General features: G+C 30.5%; 1 pseudogene; it reads left to right on the forward strand.

Moving 5' to 3' along the window:
* The first annotated feature begins 16618 nt into the window (after positions 1-16618).
* LOC120180221 lies at positions 16619-21802 on the forward strand (annotated as a pseudogene).
* The last annotated feature ends 884 nt before the right edge of the window (positions 21803-22686 follow it).

The following is a 22686-nucleotide window of genomic DNA, read 5'->3' on the forward strand; positions in this document are numbered from 1 at the left end:
AATGTAATGATATGAGAAGTATGTGCTATGTGACTGCATGAGAAAGATATGAGTCATATGACATGATATATGTGAACATGAGAAAATAAGGTATAAGATATGAGCTATGTGATCCTATGAGAATATGAAAAGAAGCTATGTGACTATATGTATATGTGAAAGAAGCTATGAGCTTATATGACATGTAATATGAAAACGTATATGTGAAATGATATAAGTAAAAATGCCCATGTTATTTGATACGAGAGCTATATGTATAGTTGGCATGCCAAGAGTCGAGGGTCTACGCGGTCCTTCGGGACATACAATGATCCTTCGGGATATTTCATAGTGGTCCTTCGAAAAAAATTTCATAGCACCTAATGGGACCCCATACGAGCTGTGGTGACAGCATAGTGCACAACCTCAATATACTTACACATCTACAGTTCTCACAGATGTACATGGGCTAATAAAGAGATAATAGAAATAAATTTGATATGATAGTTATGTAATTGTGTGTTTGAATATGAGTGTAATGGTTGTATGTATTGCATATGTTATTATCTATGTTAAAAATTATGTTAGTTTGATATGTTGGAATATATGAGATTATAATGAACTTATATGATATGTTTCAAGTAATTACATGAGAAATGTTATGAATTCCATAAGTATAGGTACATGTAATAAAATGATGGATTATAGGATTATATGAATAAAATAGTTATGATTGTATAGTGGGAATACACCTTGTAGATGAACTACTATAAAAGAATTATACTTGGAAATAAGAATTTAGATAAATTAATGGAGATAAATAAATAGTACATCAAATAGGGAATATATATATATATATATATATATGTTGTATAGAAAATTCCAGATGTTTCAATGAAATGATGATTTAAAACTGATTCAATTCTTAAGTGATATAAAACATAGTATATATATATATATATATATATATATATATATATATATATATATGTTGTATAGAAAATTCTAGATGTTTCAATGAAATGATGATTTAAAACTGATTCAATTCTTAAGTGATATAAAACATAGTACATAGATCTAGGAAATGAAATCATATGAGAACATTATAAAAATTAAAATTATAATAGGTTATGATAATATGTTTATGTGGCAAATTGTGTGAAAAAAAGAACTAATAGAATATAAAAATTAGTACACGAAGATATGATATAGAATATGTAGAAAGAGTCTATGAGTATATGATAAATAGAAGTAAATGGAAATAAGAAATAAGATAGATGACTATAGTATAGATATTATATGACTAAGAATTATGAAAAAGGGAACGAGTTAAATGATAACAAGTGAATGTGTTATAAGCTGAGTAAGTCAAAATAAATGATTATAGGAACATGAAACAATACACAATACTATATGATACGATGATATAATTGTATGTACATATTTGTTACATGAATGTGTATATGAGATTTTATGATTTGATTGTATAAATTATGCATTAATTGTTAAGAGTTATAGTTACCTTATATGTTTTATATGCCTCACTAGGTCATCAACTTAGCGTGTGAGTGTTTAACACGTAGGTTTCTAGAAGCAAATAGAGAAGCGAAGCAGCGATAGTCAAGGCAAGGCAAGACAGGTCAACCTCTCCTTTCCTATGATCATATCAGAAAAAAGTTTAGAATTATTTGTATTTGGTTATTGGAAATAGTTGGCATGTAATTAATGTTTTGAATTATATACGCTCTGATTAGTTTTGAAGATATTTTTATTTTAATGATATGAATTATGAACTTATATGAATAAAAGTGGATTTTTTATATTAGTATACAAATATAAGTTTTGAAAAGTCAATGTGACACCTCGGACTCGGATCTGGGTCGGATACGAGTTGGGGGTGTTACAGGAAGGCTTCTCATATGCCCTGGAAAAAGGTAATATGATTCTCTTTACATGTTTCTAAGCACTCGATCATTGTTTGGCTAACCATCCTAGATAGACTTAGTATGAGGGATAGACTTTTGAGAATAAATATTGTTGTTGATCATGTTTATATGAATTGCAATGCTACTTTATAACTATAGATCATCTGTTTTGTTAATGTTTTCTCTCTCTCGTTGTGTTAGGAAGGATATTTTTAGTTTATGCGGATTGAAGATGGATGTTTTGGGTTGGAAACAAGAGCTTGCTTGAGTTGCTTCTCGTTTGAAGGGAAAATCTTTGCTAGTTTTTATTTTAAAGCTTCATTGGCGAGCTCATATATATATATATATATATATATATGTGTTTGAGAAGAAAGAAATGTAAGACAGTTCAGAGATAAAACTCAAGTTATGGGTGAGGTTGTGGATAATACAAAGTAGGTTGTTAGTATGAATGGAACTCAAAAAAAAATTAAAGGGGAAGAAGAAACTTTCTTGAGTTTTCTCCCAAAATATCTATGTACACATGACTTAATTCTAATTAAAATGAATTTTAAATTCATTTTAGTCCTAAAGGTCAAATCTACCCTTAATGAATCTTAATATTTACCTCTATGTCATCTTTTCATCACCATTTTCTTAAAAATAAATAAATATAAAAATCATATTTATTGATTTCCATTTTTGCTCTTTCAATTTTTCAAACTTTCAATTTCACTAAAATTCCACTATTCTGCTTTAGCATGGAAAAACCACTTAATTCCACTAATCCATATTAATTATACTGATTAAAATATAAATATAATATATCTAACCCTATACTACCATCCTTCAAATTTTTATAAACTTAAGATTCAATCCGATTATTCGAATATTTTACCGAACTTCATCGTTTAATACCTCTTTACACAAATTTCTGATCAAAATATGACTTTCATAGAGAATCCATTCTTGAGGATAAACTATTTATTTATTTATGGAATAAAATTTCTTTTAGGAAAAATTGTCATCTTGGTCCCTTAACTTTTCCTATATTTATACTTTAGCTACTAAACTTTCAAAATTTGTATTTTAGTTGCTAGTAAAATTTGGGATATTACAATTCCCACCCCTTTAAGAAAATTCATCCTTGAATTTTTAACACGTATCCGATATAAGCCAATAAGAACACTGTTTTTTCATCTTATTATCTTATTATCACTTAACCATATTAGATTAGTGATATGGACAGTTTAGTGGCATGTACAAACTTTTAACATATTTTAGCTTTGGTTTAGGATGAGAATCGGTTAAACCTGCAGCTCTGATATCATTAAATGTAACACCCTTAATCAGCTTTTGTACCATAAACAAGTTAAGGATATCACGTTGTTTCTGTATAACAATTACTATTTGAAAGTCGGTAAAATTATGTTTCTTATAAAATTTAAAATTTCTATAAACTATATTGTCGCATAATATCACCATGTAATATTTTAATTTTTCAGTTCACATCTGGTTTTTAGGCAACAGTTAGACAGTTTAACATTGTTTCATATCACAATTAAATTTGTCTAATTTAAAAATCAACCAAATATTCTTTATAACATAATTTATTAGTATATTCACACGAAATCACTTAGCAACTTACCATATATTCACCTTTCTTGTTACATTTTCTCGTATTATTTTACAATTTGGTTCAACTTTTATAATATTTTTTATCTCGCTATATATAAAACATTTGTATTTTCTATAATCTAATTTATTCAAAACATATCCTTTATAGTTGTTGTCTACCGTCACACGACCTCTCGCTAACAAAAACTATTATTATAGTTTCATCCTATGCATATAAATTTTTCTTAAGTGAGTATGTTTTACCCTCAATTTAACTACAATTTAGATTAAGCAACTCTTATATAACTATGGGAAATGTCAATTAATATAAAATTTATCTTATTATGACAGTTAACACATCTCTCTTGACATCAATATTACTATCCTCTTCCCACATTATATATAGTAGATCTTCCTTGATCCAGTCAGACATATCAAAAGAACCCGTTGTTAATTACAAAATCTACATTCGTGTTCAACCTATTTAACTCATACCTATTAAATCGTATATGTTTTAGTACAAGACATTGTATGAAAATATAGTATAGAATCATTTAATTAATTAAATAAGATTTATCTTAATTATTTAAAATACAAGTAACTTATAATTCAACTTTTCATCTATAAACAATTAGTGTTAAATCGAACTTTATGTAAAATTTTACTATCATAAATAATAATTAAACTAGTATTGTCATTTCTTTTCTTACTGTTTCTTTCTTGTACCTATCGAAAATAATAATTAAACTAGTACTGTCCTTTCTTTCTTTTTTGTTTCTTTTTTAAATTGTTCCTATTTTATGTATTGTTCCTTTCACTATATTGTTTCCTTCACCTTACTATTTCTTTTATTATATTATTTCTCTTATTCTATTGTTTCTTTTACTGATTCTTTAATTGTTATATATCTTTTGTTTTAATGTATCTTTTACTATATCGTTACTTTCACTGTATTATATTTTTTTAGTTTCATTTTTAAGGCCCGATGTATGATCATGAGAATATAGGGAACACAAGTCAGAAACGGGTGCTCTGTATGATATGCAGTATAAATTGTCAATCATTGTATGACACATTAGTGTCCTATGTGCATTATAATAATTGTTTGTATCTCTATGGCACATTAGTGCCTTGTATGTTGCATAGTTGCATGTGATCTATAAATGTATGGCACATTTAGTGCATTGTGATTGCACTATAGGTGCGACGCATCAGTGCCCTATGATTGCACTATAGATGATGCGACACATTTAATGCCATGTGATTGCACTATAGGTGTGGTATATTCAGTGCCCTGTGAATGTACAAATATTGTAGAACACAACAACAATGTACCTATAATAGTGCCCTGTGAATGTACAAGTACTATAGAACACAACAACAATGTACCTATGATCCCGAATACAACAATGTACCTATGATCCCAAATATATAAATGTATCTGGTAACTATACTGTACACGAATATACGAGCTCATAATCAAAATCACTCCATCTCATGTACCACTGACTCTCAAGTCTTATACACTAGGCTTTTATTTAAATCTTATATCATTTTTCGTATAAAACATTTATAGGAAGATTATCAAAATCATATATTATTTAACCATGTATTAATACTTTAACTAATATAATAAATTCATATTCGTATAGATAATCTAAAATACTATTTACTTATATTCGATAGTAAATTCTTTACCAAATCAAAAACTAACTTGATTCTACCAAATTAACCTTCCAAGTCCCTAAAATTTATTTATTTAAACTTCACATATCATCTCATACTAAATTTATGCTTTAATTAATATTTTTTATATTTACCATTTAGTCCTTTAACTTATACATTCTACAAAATTTGTCCCAATTAATTTATATTCAACTTCAATAAAATACTTAAACAATTTCACATTTGCCATTTAAGTTCCTACCCTTTTCCATTTTTGCGATTTATCCCTTACACTCTTACAACCTTCCAAATTTGATAATAAATCCATAATACCTTAATTTTAACCATAAGATAAAACATTTTAGAATTTCATCTCAAATTTTCTATTTTATTCAATATAGTCTTTTTTGCCATTTAATCCTAAATTCAAGCATCACAAAACAAATTCAAACATTCCATAAAATTTGAATAAGTCCTTATAATTTCACAAGTTTTCAATTTGATCCAAATTATCATCCAAATATAAAATTTAGCACTCCAACATTCAGTTTCAAAATAATACATCAATTATTAAATAATTGCACATTAATATCCATATTTCTCAATTTATACTATTAAGTCCGTATACTTTCACAATTTTCCAATTGGTCCAAATCATATTTTAAGCATGTAGAATCACTCATACATCATTTCCAACCCTTGCATAATTTCCAAAATTTTCCTTATTTCTTTCCCTTTGGTCGAATACCTTTAAGTTTTCCTAGCATGTATTACATTTTGATTCAAGCATGAATTCATCCTATAAACAACATTTCCATGAAATTCTCATAATTTCATCATATGATAAATGTCATAATTATCTTGTTAAGATAATAGAGTTGGCTCATTTCAAATAATTAAGATAGCATATAACATACGAGTATCATAAAATGCATAATTTACCTCAATTTCATATTTTGGCAGTTTGCATCACCCTCAAAGAAATATTATTATATATAATAGGCACTTAACATTATTTCGTTTGTACCATTAGAAACTAGACTTGAATAAAAATCTAACCACATAAGGAGCTTTTTCTAGTTCAACATGTGCAATTTATGACGAATTTTCTAATGTAGCTTACATAATCTGCTGCCTAAATTTCTGATCATCATCAGTTAAAAATTCATATCTTTTGTATACACTTCTAAATTAGTATCCGTTTGTTTTAAACAAAACTAGTCTAATTTAAAAATTCACGGTATAAAAATCATCTTCTAATCATTCTTGTATAATTTATGGTGATTTATAAACTTGTTGTTCAGATTACCAAATTAAGCATATTCACTAATTTGCATCCTTAGCTTATTGACTAATTCCATTAGCTTATCAAATGAACACATGCATGAATTCAAATTCTTATCATCATTTCCATGCAATTTCAATCAATTCCATTTCAAAACAATCAAAATTCAATCTTTTCCATAAACCCTAACCTAACCAAATTCATCTGTAAACATTTCTAATTGATTTTAATCATTATTCAAACTTGAAAACAACTCTATAATATTAACAACACAAAAACCTATCCTTAAATCATTAAAATCCAGTTTACTCATCATCCACTCTAACAATCAAACCAATGATTCAAGAAAGAAAACAATGAAATATTATCACCAAATGATAGAGAATTTGACATTGATCATTTTTCTATTTCATAACTTAATAAAAAATCGAAGGAAAAAAGACTAAAATGAAGAAAAATAAAAAAACATACATGGCCCTATTTTGAATGGAACTCAAGACAATTTGAAGGGGGAAGAGGAAGCTTTCTTGAGTTTTCTCCCAAAATATCTATATACACATGGCTTAATTCTAATTAAAATGAATTTTAAATTCATTTTAGTCTCAAAAGTCAAATATACTATTAATGAATCTTAATATTTATCTCCATGTCATTCTTTCATTATCATTTCTTAACAATAAATAATATAAAAATCATATTTATTTATTTCTATTTTTTCTCTTTCAATTTTCCAAACTTTCAATTTAGTAACTTAAATTCCACTATTCTACTTTAACATGGAAATTCCACTTCAATCCATTAATCCATATTAATCCTACTGATTAAAATATAAATATAATATTTCTAGCCCGATACTACCATCCTTCAAATTTTTATAAACTCCTGATTCGATCCAATTATCCGAATACTTTACCAACTTTATCGTTCAATAGCTCTTTACACAAATTCCGTATCGAAATATGACTTTCATAGAGAATCCACTATTGAGGATAAGCTATATATATTTATGAAATAAAATTTCTATTTGAGAAAATGATCATTTTGGTCACTAACTTTTTCCAAATTATACTTTGCCTACTAAATTTTCAAAATTTATATTTTAGTTACTAGTCAAATTTTGGATATTACAATTATAATAGTCTATAATAATTATAAATATCAAATGATATTATGTATTTATGTCATATTTAATATTTTATATTAAAAAAGATCATGATTAATGCTTATGCATTTTTTTCTTAATGTGGTAACAATGTTTACCTTATCCTCTCTAATAGTATGATGATCATCTCACATTTGGTCAGATTCACCATGACCAAATAAAACATCTTATGTTGTCATATCTTGAAATTTTATCTATAGAATTTTACAAATTTCTCGTTGTGGCTTACAACTGTCAACACCGTTGAATTTAAATTCAAAGGTTAAATAAGAACCAATATTCCAAATCACAAATTAGGTGAATCGTTGAAATTACTTATTATTCCATTTTAGTTGAAAACTAAAATTTACCTTACATTAATTATTCTAAATTAACCAAATCATCATTAGTTGTATTAAAACAAAATCCCATATGTAACCTCTAAAAGAACAATCCTTATGCGCTAACCCTTATATTTGTGTAAATCTACAAGAGGTTCGCAACAAGGCTGTTGCGCCATTATTAATGACCCTTGTACTTGTTGGATCTCTCCTTAATTGGAGAGGTTCTAGAAATTTCTATAGCTTTCTAGAGAAGTGTAAAATTTTCTAGAACATTCCGGAGAACACTAGAGAAATGTAGAACTCTCTAGAAGTTTGTGGAATAGTGTGGAATCCTCTGGAATATTCTGGAAGAGTGTGGAACCTTATGGAAGAGTGTGGAACCTTATGGAAGAGTGTGGAACCTTATGGAAGAATATGGAATGGAGTGGAAGAGTGTATAGTTTCTTAGAGTGTGTGGAGCATTCTAGATAATTAATCTCCACCCTTGGATATAAGTAATCTCCATCATTCCTTGTGGAGGTGGAGTAATATAAATAGGGGTGAGAGACTTCATTCATAACCATCCAAGAGTTCCAAAAACACTAAGAGATTATACTTCTTAGAGTGAGAAACTAGAGAGTTATAGAGCCTCTTTGAGGGAGAAGAGAGATAGCTTGGGAAGTATTTATCCTCAAGTTTGAGTGAGCCACCGAGTGTGAGTCAAGTTTTGTGAATACATCCTTGTAATCCTACTATTCTTTTGTATATTTAAAGAATATCCAAATTGGAGAATTATACTCTTGTGTTCTCTTTACTATCCTTAATCTTTAAGTGACCATCTTAACTTCACGAAGCGGGAAAGACCGTGATTCCCAACAGTGGTATCAGAGCTAGATTCATTCATAGTTGTAATTAGCTCGAGCAGTTCAAGATAGAGGATAACATTACTCATGATGGAGACATGTTCAAGCTCACAACCAATAACTACTCATATTGGAAGCCGATGATGGAGGACCACCTGTACTGCAAGGATTTGCATGAGCCCATTATCTATAAGACAAGGTAGAAGACAAGAGTGATGCTCAATGGGAGCTACTAAATCGGAAGGTCGTTGCTATGATCCAGTACATCGCAGCTACTAAAGCTTGCAATGAGATGTTGTGGATGAAGAATTTGTTGCTGGAGCTGGGAATAGATCAATAAAAATATGTCTTAAAGTGAAAACCATAGTGCAATTTATCTTGAAAGAATTCAACATTTTATTCATGAACAAAGTACATAGATACTAGATATCATTGGATCCGAGAAGTTCTCGAAGAAAAGCAAATACATCTTGAAAAGGTTCACACAGATGAGAACTGGTCACATGATGACATAGGTAATACCGACAAAGAAGTTCGAAGATTGCTGTCAAGGTGTCAGCTTGTTACTACCCCCAATTAAGTCGAGAGGGGGAGATTTGTTAGACCTCTCCTTAATTGGAGAGGTTCTAGAAATTTCTATAGCTTTCTAGAGAAGTGTAGAATTGTCTAGAACATTTCGGAGAACTCTAGAGAAATTTAGAACTCTCAAGAAGTTTGTGGAAGAGTGTGGAATCCTCTGGAATATTCTGGAAGAGTGTGGAACCTTATGAAGAGTATGGAAAAATATGGAATAGAGTGTAAAGTTTCTTAGAGTGTGTGGAGCATTCTAGATAATTAATATCCACCCTTTAATATAAGTTGTAACACCCCTAACTTATACCCGACCCGGATACGAGTCTGAGATGTCACATTGACTTTTTAAAACAAAATTATTATGAAATAACAAAACATTTGAACTCATATTAAGAAAATATAATATATTATTAAATTATGTTTCATTATAAAATTTAAGGCAAAACATATTTATGAACAATACTATATGGTATGAACAGTACCATGAACAGTGTTACAGTGTACAGATGCACTGCTACAGTACTGCTATAATACTGCTACATTACTTTCATAAAACGTACATAAAACTCATAAAAAATTAACCTTTTATCGCTATACAATTACATTTACATAAATACGTTTAAAACATTACAAAACTCGATCAGAGCATAAATACTTAATTTATCGACTTTGTTTACATTCCAACCTATTTAACACATAATAATACATACTATTTAATCTACTTTGATCTACCTTCAAGTGGAGATATGTTGTCATGCTGAGCTTATAATAGATATTTCTGTTTTCGGTACCTACGTGTAAAATGCTTACACGCTAAGTCATAGACTTAGTGAGGCATAATAATAATAACAATAAAATATAATGAAATGCAATGTCATGACATCATATATTCAATCCATGCAATTCACATACCCATGATCTTATTAAATTATTCATCATGAATTCACATCAATAAGTTCAATAGCCCATGATACAATACTTAGAACCCGAGGTATGTGAGTACTGTGAGGTTATACACTATGCTGTCACCACAGCTCGTATAAATTTGCACCGAAGTGCCACGTAGAATTATCCCAAAGGACCGCGTAGAAATGTACCGAAGTGCCACGTAGAATTGCACCGTGGTGCCATATAAGATTTGTCTATAAGAACCACATAGAAATTCCTTAAGAATCATATACATATACCAAGAATCATATACATATACCAAGGATCAAATAGGTGTCTCACAAGACCTCATACATATTCCAAAGAATACATATATGTCTCGAAGGACCACGTAGAATATCCCGAAGGACCGCGTAGACCCTCTACTCTTGGCATGCCAACTATACCTATAGTTCTCATCTACATAACATAGGCTTTAAAATTCACATAGTGTATCTCATAGACATATTATTTCTATACCTTTATCACATAGACATATCATTTTCCATACCTTTATCACATAGCTCATATAACTTTTCCTGATATTCATGTCACATAATGCATATAATATGAATTCATGTCATGTATCATAATATGGAATGTGATCATGTATCAAAATATTGAATCTAGACTTATCACAAGTCTAGAACTGATTATAATACTATATTCATGCTATGCATATGCACTCACCTATATCTCTTTGCCTTTTCCTCGATCGATCTCACTTGTCAATTGTTATTGAACTTGTTTAGGCTCGTTATCTACATAAATATAATTTTCAAGACAATTATAAGAAGCTTAAACCTTATAATTCGATACTAATAACTTGAGCTAATTTAATGAACCCAAAATTCAATTTTCCTTTAGGGGTGTACCGATGCACTATGGGTGCATCGGTACACAAATTAGGTTCGAAATTCCCATGCATCGATGCACCCCTTAATGTATCGATGCACCTTCAAAGTTGGTCTTAGTGTATCGGTACCTTCATAACGATGCACCTTCTTATGTATCGGTACCCATTCATGTATCGATGCACCTGTCCAAAATAGGTTATTTTCACCCGAAATTCATCAATACTTCACCCAAATTTTCATGTATAAAATCCTTATTATGCTATTAAACTCATCTATAACCATTATAACTAATTTCCAGTATTCCAACACCTTATAATCTCCCATAGTTCATCCAAATTCTTAAAACTAGAATCTTACCACATTTCCATGTTATCCAAACTTAATTCTAACACTTATAACTTCTTATCTCATAATGACAAGTCAAATTCAACCTCGAAATTCATTTAAACACTTTTATTCAAAATTTCACTTTGAAACCCATTCTCTTTAATCTTTCGTAACTTCTTCATCTTTTGATTATAATACAACTTAAGCTTCCTTTAGCTTAAGTATCACATAAGGATCAAAACCCACTCTTGAATTTTAAGGATTAACCAAAATAAATCAAACTTACCTTGGCTTATGGCTTCACGTTGGAGAAGAGAAGAAGATGAAGAAGATAAGTCTGGAAACTTATCTCTTCAAATCATGCTCCACATAGGTATTATAATACCCATAATTTTTTTATTTCTTTCCTTTGTTCAATGACTCTTTTGCCCCTTTCTTCTCTTCATTTGTTAAATCATCCTACACAAATATCTTTCAAATAATTCCTTCACTTTTCAATTTATCTAATTTGGTCATTGAATTTTAAAATCTTACACTTTAATCACTAACCGATTAAGGATGTTACATAAGTAATCTCCACCATTCATTGTGAAGGTGAAGCAGTATAAATAGGGGTGAGAGACTTCATTCATAACCATCCAAGAGTTCCAAAAACTAAGAGAGTCCACTTCTTATAGTGAGAAACTAGAGAGTTAGAGAGCCTCTTTGAAAGAGAAGAGAGATAGCTTGGGAAGTCTTTATCCTCAAGTTTGAGTTAGCCACTGAGTGTGAGTCAAGTTTTGTGAACACATCCTTGTAATCCTACTATTATTTTATATAGTGGAAGAATCTCCAAATTGGAGAATTATACTCTTGTGCTCTCTTTACTATCTTAATCTTAAAGTGCCTATCTTAACTTCACAAAGCGGGAAATACTGTGATTCCCAATATTGTGTATTCAAACGACTGAAATGCAACGAAGACAATTTCAAACCATTCTCGTTTATTTATACCATCATAATTGAATCCCAATTCAATTCAGAACTGGAATTAACAATAATTCTAATAAAAAATTAATTTTCATTTATTTTTGATTTTTTACCAGACATAATTAAAATTCTGAAACAAAATTAGTAACCACAATTATTTCATAACAATTTATGTTACATATATTTGTCCACTTTGAGATATTTAGAAAACCCGTTAAAATAGCAAGATAAATCCCCAAACAAATTTATTTGCTTTCTCGATTTTTCTCACAACTTTTGAATCATCTCACATCAAGAAAGGTAGAAGAATGAGATTAATATGTCTTAAGATTGTTATATGAAATAACAATCTGAGACAAAATCGAACCTGAGAAAAAAAATAAAAAGAAGAAATTAAACTTCTTTAAAAATTAAAATAGAATATATTGATGATAAAATACTCTTTGATTTTGATATTGAGATTGGAAATAGTTGAGACATGTCGCTACACAATTTCCTTAAGGCATATTTTCACTCCTTAGGTGCTCGAGATCATTGGTCGTCTTTCTCCCAGAATACAATAACTAGATGATTTACGAACAATTGCACAACTTTTGAGATCATGAACTATCATTGCCTTCGATTATCACCGGAAAAAACTAATGAGAGAAATATTTTTTAAGAAAAAAGAAGTTCTTGAATTCTGAGATGTCAAAAAACCTAATAGGATTGCTCGGTATTTATAGGAGATTTTCAAAGTTTTACTCCAACTAGATATCTTTTAGTATTTGAATTTAAACAGATAATAATATCTTTTAAATTTAAAATATTAAATAGATATACACTCCTTTTATTATTCAAACTGAAACAAATAATATTTTAATTTGAAATGTTCCAAAGTATATAGTTATCTTTAATATTCAATGATAAAAAGATAATAAATATCTTTTAAATTGGCATATTTAAAGAGTAATTATCATACTAATATTCAAATTAAATAGTATCTTTTAATTTACATATTAAAAGGACTATGAATTTAATATAAATATTAAATCTATCATAGTAATTCACCTTTTTTTCCAACAAGTTATTTATAATAAAATCCTTATAAATTAATAATGTGAGATTAATTTTATTAATTTAAAAATATTAATTAATCGATAAATTAATAATTTATTAATTTAAAGATATTTTTGGATTCAATAAACCTACATTATTTTTAAAAAAATAAAATATATACATTTTATTGATTAATTTAATGATGTTCATGTACAATATAACTAATTAAATATAATACATACTCCTAAAAAAGACCAAGTTCATTGTCATATGTAGTACTAGTTAAAACTTAATGCAAGTTTATGTATGGTAAGAAAATCAACTATTATATAAACAATATAAAGCATTCCTAATTAGCCAATCCAAATCAAAACCAATCAACCATGACTTTATATTAAAAGGTGTCCAAAAATCAACCATGACATCAAATGTGTAAAACAATACGTGAGTAGAAGAATGCAACACCAAAATTTTGGATGTAGTAAGAAATATTAGAGATGAAATATGATTAGATTTAAATTTTACAAAGAAGCAAACAATAATAAAATCATATTTTACTAAGTTGTCCTGGTTATATTCTAATTTTATAGAATTATTCATTATAATAATGAAGGACCATAAATTTATATAAAGATCTTCCAAAAAATTATTATCTTATTAATTTATCAAAATTATTAATTTAGATCTTGGACCTAAACTAAAGTAAAAATTATTATTTTGAATAAATTATTAAATTAATGTATAAATATTCTACTAATGTACTTAGGAATAACAAAGATTCTTTAAACCACTGAGATAAGATGGTTTATGCAATTTTATTTCAATATTTGAATATATGTTAAATATATATCAAACACACGTACTTTACGAAAAATAAAGAACTAGACCAACATAGGTCTTGTTTGGCGTGACTTTTTAAAAGCACTTTTAGATAACAAGTCCGTTTCGACCGCAAAACCAATGTCAAACGAGTAAAAACTAAAAAAATTGTGTTGGAAACGATGATTTCAAATCAACCGCAAAAGCTAGAATTTATAGCTTTTTCAGTTTCAACTTTATGTTTGGAAGTAAATTATAATTTTACCCTTACTAATGCATGAGCTCCACTTAATTATGTATTTACATTTTATTTTAATAATTTAATACTGACATCCTTAAAAATAATTTATTACCTAATAATTTATTTTAATTACTAATATTTTTTGTAATATTATTTTTATCAAAACAAGTATTTAAATTATTATTTCATAACAATTTTATGTCCACGTGTTAAAAAATATTGATAATATATTTTTTTTCTTAATAAAATGTTTCATATATAAAAATATTATTAATGAGTTATTTTAAAATATTTTTTTTATATTTTTATTAAAGTTTAAGTTGATATATTTTATATATCATAGTATTAATAAGTGCAAATATAATTTAAATGTTATATATTTTTAATATACAATATAATGTTTATAATGGGCATTTTATCTTTTCAAACTTATTTTTCAACAATAATATCAAACAATTACATTTTAAACTACACTTTTATACATATTTTTAAAAATTCGTTTATATAATTTTGAAAGTCACTTTTCAAAAGCTATAACAAACTAACCCATAATATATATAAGAAAAAGTTTATGTTGCATTCTTGGTAAGTAATTATGACTTAATTGAATGATTCTACTCACTCTTATTTTCTTTTCATTTAAAATGGTTAGACTATAATAAGCAAGTAGAGGTGATTTTCATCGATTATCATTTAGAATAATAAAGACTCAAACACTAATATCAATCGATTTAAGGTAGAAACGATATCAAGATCAACTACGTGAACAACAGTCAACCTAGAAAAAAAGGTATAGATTACATCAATATAAATATAATAAAAATTTTATTTAAAATAATTTATATTATTAATATATATATATATATATATGAGTTAAATCTAGAAAAAATATATTAAATGAATCAATATAATTTTCTTAACATAATTCATATATGTTTTTTTTATTTAGGGAAAACTAACTAATTGGTCACCCACCTATTACTTAATTTATGTTTTGATCACCTAACTATTATTTTTTTAAATCATAGCTAACCTTATATTTCAGTTATATTTTGATCACTTACAAATAAAAAATTAATAATGATGCTAACATGACAAATTTTTAATTATTTTTCAATCATTATATGTCATTATCTTATAAAGGCACATCAATATCACCACTAAGTTTTTAAAGATGAGTTACCAAAATCAATCTAAAGCATAAATTAAATATGATTTAAAATAAATAATAGTTATGTGACTAAAATAAAAATTAAATAGTTAATGAATGACTTAATAAATAATTTACTTTTTTAAGACATAAGGGCCATGACCTACGGCTTGAGTACGTCCCCGTAAGTGAAAAATGAAGCTACAAGTATATCACACGATGTTGTGAAGTTATTTTGACAAAAATGTAACATCAACGAGGAATTAAAATTTTGGATACAATAAACATTTTAATTGTTTATTATCTTCAATGTTTATGTTTTTATCTCAAAATTTATAATGTATTTTTAGGTTTTAAATTATCATATACTATTTTTAAATAATATAATATAATATAAAAATAATATTTATTTAAAAATTATTTAATCGATAAAATACAATTTAATAAAATAACTGTTCGAATTTAAACTTTTTAAAAATAATAATCATTCTTTATTTTTAAGTTAGGTTTAGATACCCGTAACGTAGGATTGGTATAAATTACCTCTAAAAAAGTATAAATTAAAACAATGATAAATGTAAAAGTAAGTAAAATTTAGTAATAAGCTGATTTTTATTAAATTGATTGGACTGGACCCATAAATCCTATCTTTAAAAAATATATATCCAAAGCTACGGCCCTAATGAAACCAAGCGTGTGGTTACCAATCAGCGCCAGATATATTGTCACCGCACTATCGTCCTAACCTTCCAATCTCCTCATTCCACGTCTTACGTACTCAAGAATCTTTTATGTATTCCTCGAAACACCCCAGTCTATTTTCACCCCTTTTTCCCAACAAAGGTTAAATCCCACCGTTTCCTGTAATCCAACGGCTCAAATTCTCCCATCATTATCTATTTATCCCTCCCGCAAAGTCTCACAATTCTCGCCTCTCTTCAAAATCCGCACGTAAATCGTTTTTTTCTGAGTTTCTAGGGTTTTCCAGATGTCATTGATTGAATTTCTACGACCGACGACGATAATAACCCAAAGTAAGTGTAGCAGAAAATCATACTGTAATCTTCTTTATATACATGGCTTAAACTTCTGCACCAGTCGGTTTAAGGTTTCATTCCAAAACACGAATCCTTTCGTCCCCGATTCAATTACTTTCCCTCTACGTAACGTCGTCGTTTCGAGGAACTACGAGAGAGTCAATCTTTATGGAGGAGGTGGATTAAGGTTCAAGGAAAGCAAAATTTTGGCTAATTGTACAGATAGCAGCGATTCGAAGGATAGTTCCGGTGAGAAAAATGATAGTGAAGGTGGCAAGGGGTGAAGCAGAATACGACAAATTCGGGTGGTTCAACCAATCAGAGACGGGGAAACAGCGGGAAAAATGGGGTTTGGTGGTCCAAAGGAAAGAAATGGCAGTGGCAACCGATAATCCAAGCTCAAGAAATTGGTGTTTTACTTTTACAGTTAGGCATTGTTATATTCGTTATGCGGTTGCTTCGACCGGGGATTCCATTACCAGGTTCCGAGCCCAGGACTCAGACAACGTTCATCAGCGTTCCTTACAGTGATTTTTTGAATAAGATTAATAGTAATCAAGTTCAAAAGGTGGGGGTTGATGGGGTTCATGTAATGTTTAAACTGAAGAATGAAGGGAATGTTCAAGAGAGTAAAAATGGTGGTGTTAGTAATAATGAGTTTCAAGATTCAGAGTCCTTGTTGAGGAGCATGGCGCCTACTAAGAGAATTGTATATACAACCATACGGCCTACCGATATCAAGACTCCATATGAAAAGATGCTGGAAAATGATGTGGAGTTTGGGTCTCCAGATAAGCGGTCTGGTGGCTTCTTCAACTCTGCATTGGTAACTTGTATTCTTTTCTTTGTTGTTATTAATTTAAGTGAATCTTGGAGCTGGTTCATTTTCGTTAGCTGCCTGCTAGATTGTATGTAATTTAGATTTAGTTGAGGGTATCTTCTTTGCCTTCATTTGCCTTGACTATTTAACTGAAGTAGTAATCTGATGTCCCCTCTTCTATTTGAAATCTTATTCCCTCTTGAGGTGTTGGTAATGTAACAGTTTTAGAAGGTCCAAGTAAGATTGGTTATAATTTGGGAAAATTATATCTTTAGTTACTGAAAAGTTGTCAGATTAAAATAAAATTAATAGAGATTTCTGACAGTGGTGCCAAAGAATATGTTTATAAACATCTGGATATCTTTTAGACTTCAAGTACCAAGAGACATAATGTCCTCTACTTCCTGAAAGCAAATATCCCCGGTATCAGTTTTCTTAGGTTAGTCTGTTCAATGATGACTAGTAGAGGTATTTATGAAGAAATGTTTTCTTTAAAAAGGGTTAACATTGTTCCATACCTTGATTAAACTGCAAAGTTGGCTTCAAATATGCCTAAAAATTGGTTGTCAGAGTGTAAATGATGACTAGTGGAAGGTATTTATCAAGAAATGTTTTCTTTGAGAAGGGTTAACATTGTCTCATACCTTGATTAAACTGCAAAGTTGGCTTCAAATATGCCTAAAAAATGGTTGTCGGAGTGTATATGATAGGCAGTTCTCGAATAGATACCAACCTTGCCGTGGATTTTTTTCTAATTTGCTTACTAATATACATCTAAAACATAGAATTTCATATATTTGTGTTCCTTTCTTTTGCAGATAGCTTTGTTCTATGTTGCTGTCCTTGCAGGACTTCTCCATCGGTTCCCTGTGAGCTTTTCTCAGGTTTGAATTTTCTTTCAAGTTTTATGTGTACCTTGCCTATGTTGCATTGATAGGTTCTGATTTGAATATTGCATTATGTAGCATACAGCTGGTCAGATTAGGAATCGCAAGGCTGGAGGTCCTGGGATTTCAAAAGTGCCTGAACAAGGTGAAGTAGTCACTTTTTCTGATGTTGCTGGTGTTGATGAGGCCAAGGAAGAGCTAGAAGAAATTGTGGTACACTAAATATTTCTGTACTTTATATGCTACCATCAACTGATACTTGTAGTAAATGCTCTTATGAATACAAGCTGTTGTCTTTATATGTTTATGTTTGCTGCCCAGGAATTTCTTAGGAATCCGGACAGATATGTACGGCTTGGTGCCCGTCCTCCTCGAGGGGTTCTCCTGGTGAGTTGATATTAAGAAAACTTTACTTCCTGATGATGATGAAGCTTTTATCCTATAGAAGCAATGACTTATTTGCAACTTTATTGAAACTGTGTTCCATTGGCTGGATCTTTCTCTTATTCTTTAGTTTATTTTCTCCGCTGAAAGCTTTTGGTCATATAATGCCTTTTACTTTTATCTGTTGTTGATAAGCTCAAAAAAATTCATATATGGAATTCATCATGTTCAATGTCTCCTCACAGTGCTTATACCTGAGGAGTATCTGGTGGTTTCTTTGGAACCTTCTTATATAAAATGGAAATAATGTTGTTTTTAATGGTTTTATTTGTGTTATAGGTGGGTCTTCCTGGGACAGGTAAGACACTTCTAGCAAAAGCTGTGGCCGGCGAAGCAGAAGTTCCATTCATAAGTTGTTCTGCCAGTGAGTTTGTGGAGTTGTATGTTGGCATGGGTGCATCTCGAGTTAGAGATCTCTTTGCACGGGCAAAGAAGGAAGCACCATCTATAATTTTTATTGATGAGGTCAGTCTATGAGTTTTATCATTTTGTTGGAACGATCTTTCCAACTTATAGATTTCCAGTAGAAGTTTCTGACACCTTTCATCATGTACAGATAGATGCTGTGGCTAAAAGTCGTGATGGTAAATTTCGTATTGTTAGTAATGATGAACGGGAGCAAACCTTGAACCAATTGCTCACTGTAAGTAATTGCATCTAGTTTTTCTTCTGGGTAGACCTCTTGGTCTAATTGCCATAGACCTCTGAAGCTTGTAGTTTGGAACTACATTGTAGGAGATGGATGGATTTGACAGCAACTCGGCTGTGATTGTTCTTGGGGCTACAAACCGTTCTGATGTCTTGGACCCTGCCCTTCGGCGACCTGGGAGATTTGATCGTGTTGTTATGGTTTGTATGGTGCATTGTATTTCAGTTAACTGTCTAGATGTCGGAATCTGTTATATAAACCAGTTCCTTTGTCTCATGTGATTTCCAGGTAGAGACTCCTGACAGGATTGGAAGAGAAGCTATTTTGAAAGTACATGTTTCTAAGAAGGAAATTCCCCTTGCAGAGGATGTTGATATTGGTGACATTGCCTCTATGACTACTGGTTTTACTGGGTATCTCTTTTAAATTTTTCATATTTAAATGGCACTCCTCCATCCTCCTCCTTTGTTGTTGATACTGGAGAAATAGCTAGGTCATCTTTTATATTTTGCAGGGCTGACCTTGCAAATCTGGTAAATGAAGCCGCCTTGCTTGCTGGAAGAAATAACAAAGTTATTGTAGAAAGAATTGATTTCATTCAGGCAGTAGAGCGATCAATAGCTGTAACTCTCTCTCTCTCTGTCTGCTATCATTATTGTTTGTTCACATTCATGTTGTTAGACTATTTCCTTCTCCCATGTTTTTGAGAATTTATATATTTTCTCTTCCATGAAAGTTTAGTATTAATTGTTAAATCCGCTATCCACTGATGTTATGCAATTCTCTCTTTCTTGTTCTTGGCTTTAGGTATTGGCTTTACTGCATGGCCCACATATTTTAATAGTTACCATATGAAAACAAAATATAAATTGATAATTAAGAATGAACCATGTTTTAATGCAATGCATTTATGTTACTTTTGCACTTGCTGATGAGACTATCGTAAGAAATATAGACTTTTCACTAACCTACTTTAATCTACTCAATTCCTTCTGTCATATTTGGCTCAAAAGTTGCGGAGTTGTACAATGCCATTATGATTAGACATTGGATTGCAAGTTGAATGACAGAAAGAATTAAATTTGTAGGGCATAGAAAAAAAAACTGCCAAGTTGAAGGGGAGTGAGAAGGCTGTCGTTGCAAGGCATGAAGCTGGTCATGCAGTAGTAGGTACAGCTGTTGCAAGCATTCTTCCTGGACAGCCACGTGTTGAGGTACAATGTTTACTGAATGTTCTCAGTTTATTTTTTTTTATTTGCATGTCCTTGTTAGCTCGGTATAAAATGTGGAAATGATGGTTGTGTTCACATGAAATTGTTAACCAATCAACTTCCATTTTGTGTTTGCAGAAACTGAGCATATTGCCAAGATCTGGAGGAGCACTGGGCTTTACATATTCTCCCCCTACCAATGAGGATAGATATTTACTCTTCATTGATGAATTACATGGTCGTTTGGTTACCCTTCTTGGTGGACGCGCTGCAGAGGAAGTTGTGTACTCTGGTCGTGTTTCTACTGGTGCACTTGATGATATTAGGCGGGCAACAGACATGGCATACAAAGCAGTAGCTGAATATGGTCTTAATCAGACTATAGGTCCTCTGTCTTTAGCTACAGTCTCTGGTGGAGGCATGGATGAATCTTGGGGAGCAGGTCCCTGGGGACGAGATCAGGTCCATCTTTAATAAATTTTGTTTACTGATTTTATCACATTACCTGTGTCTTTGTTTTCGATTCCTACACTATCAAAGACTGATCCAAAGTGAAATACAGGGGCATCTAGTTGATCTTGTTCAAAGAGAGGTGAAAGCATTATTACAGTCTGCGCTAGAAGTAGCCCTTTCTGTTGTACGTGCTAATCCAGCTGTTTTAGAAGGACTTGGTGCCCACCTGGAAGGTAATCGGCTTTTTCTTCGTCTTCAACGTGTTAATTCTTCTACACTCTTTTCATTTTTCATTTCTATGTGGTACATAATCTTGTTTTGTTATAGGAACTGACATACTTTTTGCATCCTACTGTTCAATAACATCCACAATCCTAAACTGTTTGAATCTAGTTTTGAAGTAGATGTTCTGCATCTTTAAGGGGGGGGGGGGGGAAGAGAATAAATTATTTCCTTCATTGCATACGCTTTCTTTTTATTCAGAAAATGAGAAAGTTGAAGGTGAAGTGCTTCAAGAATGGTTGAAATTGGTTGTTGCACCAGAGGAACTAACAGCCTTCATCAGAGGCAAGCAAGAATATTCTACCAGTGCAAGCGGGCTCTGGATAAGCAGTTCTGCACGTTTGGTGTCAACTGCAGCTTTCTTCAGGCCTTGAACCATGTCAATGATCATATGTCCCTCCCGGGGTTACCATCAGTGGGCTCCCTTGGCAAATTTTGTATATCTCAAACAAGGAGAATTTGGCTTTTATTGTTAGCACTACCAAGTTTATTCATTGTTTTTATTCTCACAACACTAACCAGAAGAAACATAGAGAAAGAAACTGAAGATCTATTTCCTGGAGATTGCTTTCAAGCTTGTGTCCCCCATCCTTGGGCATGGTGTGGATATCCAGGTTGGTCTCCAGTGTCTCGTGTTGTACATTGAGTATTATTTATTACTTCAATGGAAAAAAGGTATAGGCTGTTGCAAGCGTAACAGTAATTGAGTTGTAAATATATTTATTCTGTGAAATATAATAAGATGATTGCATCAAAACTGTTGTCTTTAGATCATTTTACTACAGATAATACATGGTGTTTCTGATAGTTTTCTCTAATGAGTAAGCACAGTTTATATGAAAAAGGAATGTGCTTTGTCTTACACTATTTGCTTATTTTTCCTTTGCGGGGTCAACTATAGAATTATAGTTTCTGTTTGAATTGTTGCCTCGTACGCCAATTTTTCGATTCATGTTTGGATTTGAATTATAATATACTCTCACTGAATATAACGTATATCTATTTTATTGCCCATGTTCAAGTTCAAGTTCAAATATAAATTCTCATTAAAAGTACTATACCTAACACCAAATATTGGTCGTTGAAGGTGGCCATTTGCTTTCAATACTTTAGAGTCGGTTGGATCAAATAACCTCAGTGATCAAAAATACCTTATAATATACGATTTTAACCAACTTTTTTTGGATTCGCCAAAATGACCAACTAAACCGTAATGAGATCGATAA

This window comes from Hibiscus syriacus, unplaced genomic scaffold (assembly GCF_006381635.1).
Source record: "Hibiscus syriacus cultivar Baekdansim isolate YM2019G1 unplaced genomic scaffold, ASM638163v2 tig00003715_pilon, whole genome shotgun sequence".
NCBI classification, from domain to species: domain Eukaryota; kingdom Viridiplantae; phylum Streptophyta; class Magnoliopsida; order Malvales; family Malvaceae; genus Hibiscus; species Hibiscus syriacus.